Here is a 7,573-nt window from a genome sequence, read left to right as displayed (position 1 = left end):
ATGGAATGATTTGATACATGATCAACATGTACATTTAAAGATATAATGCCCTCAAATATTTGACCTCAATCGTACAAATGCATGTTAGCATACAACGCTTTTAACTGCATAGCTCATGTTCATTTTTAACTAGTTCAATGGATATGTCTTCTTTTGTAGGGAAATATGTGGGCAGCCGTCCAATCAAACTGAGGAAGAGCATGTGGAAGGACCGCAACATGGAGGTTGTCCGGAAGAAGCTGAGGGAGAAGAAGAAGCTGGGCCTCAGGTAGCGTGGCTCCCAGCTCGCAGAAAGTGGCCGGAATTGTTCTTTTTTTGGTTCGAGATCGGTGGTGAACAAATGTATCATTGTAGATGTGGTTCAGGATTCTGAACTTGGTCCGTTCATTATTTTTAATGAGTGGAAAAGGGCAGTATTTTTAATAAACAATCCCAAAAAAGAGTTGGATAAGTTATGTAATCTCCCTGATGTGTGTCTGGTAAGACACCTGGGGCTCCAGGGCTTTCAAACTAATTTAGTTTGGTGAAACAAAGGTGAAAAGCAAAATGGCCAATACAATATTTAGTTGGATAACTTCATGAATTACACACCATACATTTGATTTAATGCAACAGTTTTATTATTTATGCAATTATTATTACATTAGTATTACATTACATAATATATTATTATGTCAATTCCATATGAATATGGGAAGGAATGAAAAAAGAGTAATATGAACCAGATGGAAAGTTTATCAGTAGTCAACAATCTCACATTACTGTCATAATTACTGATCATATAGACTAGCCCTTTAAAAAGTTGTGAAAGAGCCCAAAGAGTCCGCCTGGTTTCTTTCCTTTGTAACATCCCCACGCCCCCTTCTTCAGCTTACAACTGGTTCCCTTGTGACACTGTTGGATCACGCACGTGACCATCCCATGCTCACACTTACAGACGCGCTTGCAGCCATCTGTGTACACCTGTGACCCAGCTGGGATGTAGCGACCTTCAAACTGGCAGCCGCACTGGTCCAGTCGTACGCAGCGATCCTGGGGAGGGGAAACCGATGGTCACGAAGTTAGCCAACGTAACTTCACCACAACCTTTACCTTTCGTGTCTAGGAAAAGCTCTGCAGACGGATTAACTCAAGATCGGCCAACATTATTACATGCTTGTCTACGCTAGCTGTCTAATCCTATTGGTCGTAGGCTTTGTTACAACATACTCAGTATGCAGGGAACAGGTGCAGATTATAGTGTTTATTCACAGCTTGGTCAGAAAATACCCGGGACAGCTCAGAGTAGCTCGTTATCTTGTAAAATATTATATATTTTTTAATCAGCCTAATAAGCTGAAATGATATATATCATAACTATAATATTATATGATGCACACCCTTGGAACGTCACTGACCAATGAGGATCAAGTTTTCCACACCGTTGTGGTACAAGAAGCAGCACGTACGGAACCATGAGAAACGACAGCTTTCTACTCAGACTTGGTGAAGACAATCCTGCCACAGACCTTAAACTGAGGGGTGTTCAAAGGGGTCGTGAGTGAATCATGAACTACTGCGGGACAGGAGGCGAGTGATCAACAGGCCGGGGGCGTTGATCTCTGCAGCAAAGGCGTACACGCGGTCATGGTAGTTACAGCACAGTGGTAGTGTTAGTTAGTTAGTAGTGTAGAGTGAGTACCTGACTGAGCACGAAGCCGTGTTGGCAGACGCAGCCCTCGGCGACGGGTTCTTGACATTTAGAGGAGCGGGACAGAGACCCACAGGTGGCAGGACATCCTGGGGCTGCTAGGCTGTACACACTGTTGGCTGGACACTGCATCCCTGCGATGCACACGCACACACACACACACACACACACACACACACACACACACACACACACACACACACACACACACACACACACACACACACACTTAGACACAAATGTGGTTGTGTCTCCCTTAAGTTAATTTACAATTCATAGTATATTACACATGTAATGTATATCATTGAGCCAGATTGAGAGTGTGTGTTTTTACAGCAAAACTTCTTGCTCCTCCAGTCCTCCACGGTGCCCCCCTGCTGCTGGCAGTCGTCCACGTAGTCGCTGATGACGTCGCAGGCGGAGTCAGCCTTCCCCTTGGTCAGCGTCATGTCGAACACACAGTCCCCGTAGAACTGCTCCGCGTCCAGGAGCCGAGCACAGTCCCTCAGGGGCCCGTCCCGCTTCCTGATCACCTCACAGGCCGCTTTGAAGGCAGGGGGCGCGTCGCCAGGGCTCAGCTCTGGTGCACAGTCCTTACCTGAGAGAGAGAGAGAGAGAGAGAGAGAGAGAGAGAGAGAGAGAGAGAGAGAGAGAGAGAGAGAGAGAGAGAGAGAGAGAGAACATTTGACTAACTCATTTAACAATTCCTTAATTTCTGCAAGGAAGTGGAAAAGTAAACTCAACTGAAGAATTGTTTCTCTTGCGATGTTTTCCCTGAAACTGAATGAACTTAAACTAAAAGACGTGGAGGAGGCATTAAGATCTTAATCTAAACTAAATTGCTTTTAATTCCTTCCTAATTCCTTTGCAATTATACAATGACCAATTTGTCGCTGACTTTGAACCATGTTTTTCAATCCCTATGCAACCAATACTTATTAACACTTACTTATTAACATCAGAAAAAAACCTTAACCCTAGCCTTACACTCATGAGAACAGCCCGGCACGCTGGCAAGAAATTGGCTGATTCCAAACTCCTTTGCATTTGAAGCAGCTTTCCCATTGGACAGCATGAGGTCATCTTTTGGATCATTGTTGAAGTTTCCACAGAGACCACATAACGCGTTATGATAAGTGGTCGCCACCATTACCCTCACGGCACTACGCCAATCATAAGAGACCTTAAGAACAAAAGATGAATAAGAAGAGAATAACTTTCAGGGAGTGTTATGTATCTTTGTTAATATTTGTCAACTTCCACCATCACCATTAGGACAAAGACAAAACAGGCCTATCAAGAATTATTATTATATTCCATAATAACTAGCACATTACCAAATCATTGAAAACATCTTGCCGGTTATTGTCAACTTTTGGAAACCAAAATGTATTTGCATCAACCATTGTATCATATATAGCCATGAATGGAAATGAATCAAACATTTAATGCCGTGTGTGTATGTCTATTCCTTACCTTGAGGAAACTGGTTTCCAGGATGGCCCACCTGTTTCTTTTATGAACCGTGAGCTGGTTTGAGGAGAATGGTAGGTAGACTGCCTCCCCATCCACCTGTTAACACATTCATATACCGTACACACACACACACACACACACACATTAATACACCGTACACACACCATGTCAATGCTTGCGATGTAAGTCTGTGTATTTTAATCGGTTCCAAGACTAGCTGTTTGTCGGTTGTAGGAATTGGGGGCATTGGTGAATGTAATATTTGTGCGTCAACATGTGTGTTGTGAATGAGTGAATCAGGGATACTGCAGGAGCATCATACCTGGACTTGTCCTTGGTAGTCCTTAGAAATGATGTATGTGTTGCCGTAGACCTTCACAGTCACTGTTTTTGCATAGGAAACTTTGTTGGAGCCACGATTATTGTTCTCTAGGCTAACCTAGACGACAGGAAAAAACATTAGATATTCCATTAATACACAGGATCAGATGTTATAATCCCTTGTGCCAAAATCCAAGCAAATCACATATTCAGAAGCCCCTTTGTTATTTGCTAAAAAAGCTCACAACATCAATTTTTTATGTATGGATCAAGAAAACATGGATCAAGAAAACATCTATTGCAAAAAAAGATGCATCAAATCCATCAGTCAAGATTTGTCATTTAACACAGAACAGTGTGTTCTACCTCTACTGTACTTTGTGGGTTTTGCTAGACTGGGTACCCCCAGCCCGTTCTGCCGGTGAGCTTGGTCTGGCAATAGCCAGGCTAGGGTTTTTGCCCTATTCCTTCCAATGTTTACTTTGGACGCCACTGTGCACGTTTGTGCACAAATAAGTAGCTTATTCTCCCCGCGATATTCCCAAACCTACATTTCCTAACAGTCCTTTTTCGTTGCCGTTCTCACCTCAAACCTCTCCAGTCCCGTTGTGTTTCCACACACGCTGGCAAACTGGTAGACGCAGTTGCCTTGAAAATCAAACTTGCGGCCGTCGAAGGTGCGGAAGTGTGGGTCTCCCTGGGCCGAGCAGGTCTTGAAGCTCAGGGGGAAGCAGTCCTGGACCCCGTCCCGCACGGCGCAGTGCTCGTCGGCTTTGCAGCCCCGCGGGTGGCACTGCGCCTGCTGCGTCGCTCTGTCACACACGCATCGGCTGTCACACTCAGAGTCGGCCCAGAACGACTCGCCGGGCAGATAGTAACGGCCTTCGTGGTTGCAGCCACAGCTGGTCGCCTTGTCCACACATCTGTTAAGACAATGTAAAGGAACTGAATGAGTGATTCACATGGGGAGCAAGGATCGATATCTTCCTGCCCGTGCATACCCGTGCATTAACAGCACTTAGTAAGGAGGGTTCTTTTATGACGCTTTGGACTTTATCCTCTTTATTCATATATTAATTCATTTTGTATGGATATGTAAGAGAACCAAGCCTTTTCCTTTACACCTTTAAATAATGCTGTCTTAAGTCAATAAATCATAAATGATATCATAGTTATGGTTAAGGATGTTTGTTCGCTATTGCCCCAATCTGAATGGATTATCAAAATTTATAATAATGTTATTCCAAATCATACCATTCATCAAGAGCAGCTTATTCTTGATTTGACACAAGATTGTAATTGTAATCCAATCGTAATATATATATCATAACAATATTGGACATGTTGGAGAGTGACCGGTATTCCATATGGTCTACAGGAGAACAATCCACTCCATAAAAAGAGAACCACCTACTTCTCTCCACTGAGCACAAATCCAGGGTCGCAGAAGCAGCCTTCTGAGCAGGCCGTAGGGCACAGGTCGGGCGGAGGGCTGCAGGTCTCTGGGCATGCCGGCCCACACTGTTTGTAATGGCTGTTGACCGGACAGGCCAGGGCTGACGGAACACAGACAGGACAGCGGTGAGGTGGGCTCACCTCTCAGATTCATTTCAGGCCTTTACAACAGGTAGCTGTCAGAAAGCAACGGTGTAGCTGTATACAAACCCATTCACATAGAGGTCAAAGGGCCCATCTCAAAGAGTTACTATCTATCGCTGAATGAGGAAACTCAATGGTGATTGAGCCTATGGCCTACTGATGAAAGCATTTGCAGTATTGTCGGTGCCAACACTGTTGGATGATGGGAAAATTACCGCTTATCACCAAAAGGTGTCGCCAAAGAAAACAAAACAGAAATCATTGATTTTACCACTTAAAATAAGTGAAATGGCTGTTTGTGAATGCGTGTATGTAATCGTAACTTACAAACAGCCATTTCACTCTTTTGAAGGGAAATAAGTGAAATGGCTGTTTGTGAATGTGTAAAGCAATTTGTAACTTACCACAGTTTGCTACTCCTCTCCATGGAGAGACGGTGACTCCAGCCTTCTGGCATTCAGCGTTATAACTAGACAGTGCCTCACAGAGAACCTCCTGTCTCCCTTCGTTCACACAAACATCATACAAGCAGTCGTACATAAACTGTTTGATGTCCACATGAGGATGGCAGCTGGCAAAAGGCCCCTTCTTATCCGCTGCAATGCCACAAAACTCATGGCCAGTATACCTAGGAAAGACAATGAGAATTCATTTTTGATCTCATATCAAAACTGTATCCCTGAACTTACTGAACGTCTTTTCCCAACATAATAATTTACTATGTGAATCTGTTAACAAACCTTGACATACATAATGCACCTCTATTATTATTATTCTAATCATTTTGACTCGGGGCATTAAACATTTATTTCAAGCTGGTCACTAAAACGTACCGCTTCTGGTCCTCGGGGGAACACTGTGGACACGTGTCCTCACAGTGGTGGTAGCAGAAGGGGTCCCCGTCTGGCACGCTCCACGAACCAGCCCAGTCGCTCACGTTTGAGTACCGAGTTCCTGCGGTTTTCTTCAGTTCGTCCTCTTTTTGGCCGTTGTAGTTGCCACAGAGTCCGTCGACGTTCCCATAGTAACTGCTACTGAGGGTCACCGAAGCGAACGTAGACCAATCGAAAGTGATCTCTATTCCTATCTCCGTTTTGATGACTCCTCTGATCCCAGACTCGGTGATGGAGATACTTCCCGACAGGTCAACTGGCAGATCTGCTTTTATACCGTCAACCTACGGAGAGAAAATGATGTATTCATAGGGAGGCAATCATTAGGGAAATCATTTTGATAATATGGTTCATATTTATGAAATAAATGAGCACTTCATTACAAATATATTCATATTCCTGCATATATTGAGTCACCTGCCAGAATCTTCATGACCATTAAAGCTATGTTGGTTAGGCAATTTATTTAAGTAAATTTTTGTCATCCTTTGGGTAAAAAAACCTCATATTATTCCTACCAGTACAGTTCCTCTGGAGCCACTGGGCATCTCGATGGTGTGGCCTAGCAGCACCACGGTGATGGAGCGAAGGAAGGAGCCCACAAAGTTCCCCCTCAGCTCGTTCTTACTGAGCACCAGCACCTCCGGGAGTTCAGGGTCTTTACCTGGAGGGGCAGCAGATGTAGGTGAACCTAATAATTTTTAGCGCTTGCCACTTGTTTCTATGAACCTCTTTACAGTACCGACAGCGATTTATTGTTTCTCTTTCGTAAGTCGATTTGGATAAAAGCGTCTGCTAAATGCCCTGAATGTAAATGTATGTGTAAATCATTATTGAAATAGCCAGTCACTGCAAACCTGTGGTGTTGACGAGGACATAGGTGCAGGTTCCTTGGAAAGGGTAGGTCCAGCCGTCGAAGGTTTTGTAGTGGGGGTCGCCGTAGGCATAGCACGCCGCCTCAGAGTCGGGGACGCACACCCCCTGGCCCTCCTGTACCTCACAGTGCTCCTTCACCCTGCAGTCGGCTCCGGCACAGGGGTCTGGGCCACAAGGAAATAGAGGGAGTGTATAGTATGGTGTTTAGTATAGTATAGTGTTGTACAGTATTGTATTAGTGTAGTACATTATAGATAGCATTGTATAGTACTGTATAGTATCGTACAGTACAGTACAGTATACTATTGTGATAGTGTAGTATGATGGCATACTATAGTTAAGTATAATCAGCGCCGTCGTATAGGGGGGAAAGGTTATGACAATTATAAGGGCCCACAGCCCGCTAGGGCCCACACACAGCCCCCAGTAGCCTCTATGACAAAATGATTATGCATACACTGAACTAATATATATTCATATGAATGAATCTGAATTAAAACAAAGCCACAAATCATACAATATTCTAATTTTAATAATTTCAATAATCCCCTTGGCCCCTTGGTTTGGTCCACACTGCAGTTCGTTCTTCCCAGGGACGTGCACAGGAGTCTTGAGGGGCAGGTGCCGAATTGTTGACGGGGGGTAGGGGGGGGGGGGGGGGGGGGGGTGTTGGATCGCGGACGAGCGCTATTGCGGGTTGTTGAAGAACACTCAGAGG

General features: G+C 44.4%; 1 pseudogene across 1 annotated transcript; it reads right to left on the bottom strand.

The window, feature by feature from the left end:
- Positions 1 to 786: 786 nt before the first annotated feature.
- LOC311351740 (IgGFc-binding protein-like) lies at positions 787 to 6,527 on the bottom strand (annotated as a pseudogene). Its single transcript has 10 exons — positions 6,498 to 6,527; positions 5,920 to 6,263; positions 5,491 to 5,714; positions 4,902 to 5,043; positions 4,074 to 4,410; positions 3,533 to 3,605; positions 2,678 to 2,853; positions 2,025 to 2,288; positions 1,682 to 1,824; positions 787 to 1,032 (listed from the first exon to the last, which is right to left on the bottom strand). The product of its transcript is annotated as an IgGFc-binding protein-like (transcript).
- Between the last annotated feature and the right edge of the window lie 1,046 nt (positions 6,528 to 7,573).

The sequence above is a fragment of the Micromesistius poutassou genome, assembly GCF_964030765.1.
Source record: "Micromesistius poutassou genome assembly, chromosome: 8".
Lineage (NCBI taxonomy): Eukaryota > Metazoa > Chordata > Actinopteri > Gadiformes > Gadidae > Micromesistius > Micromesistius poutassou.
Note: the sequence above shows the minus strand (reverse complement) of the source record. Positions and strands in the feature narration are given on the sequence as shown.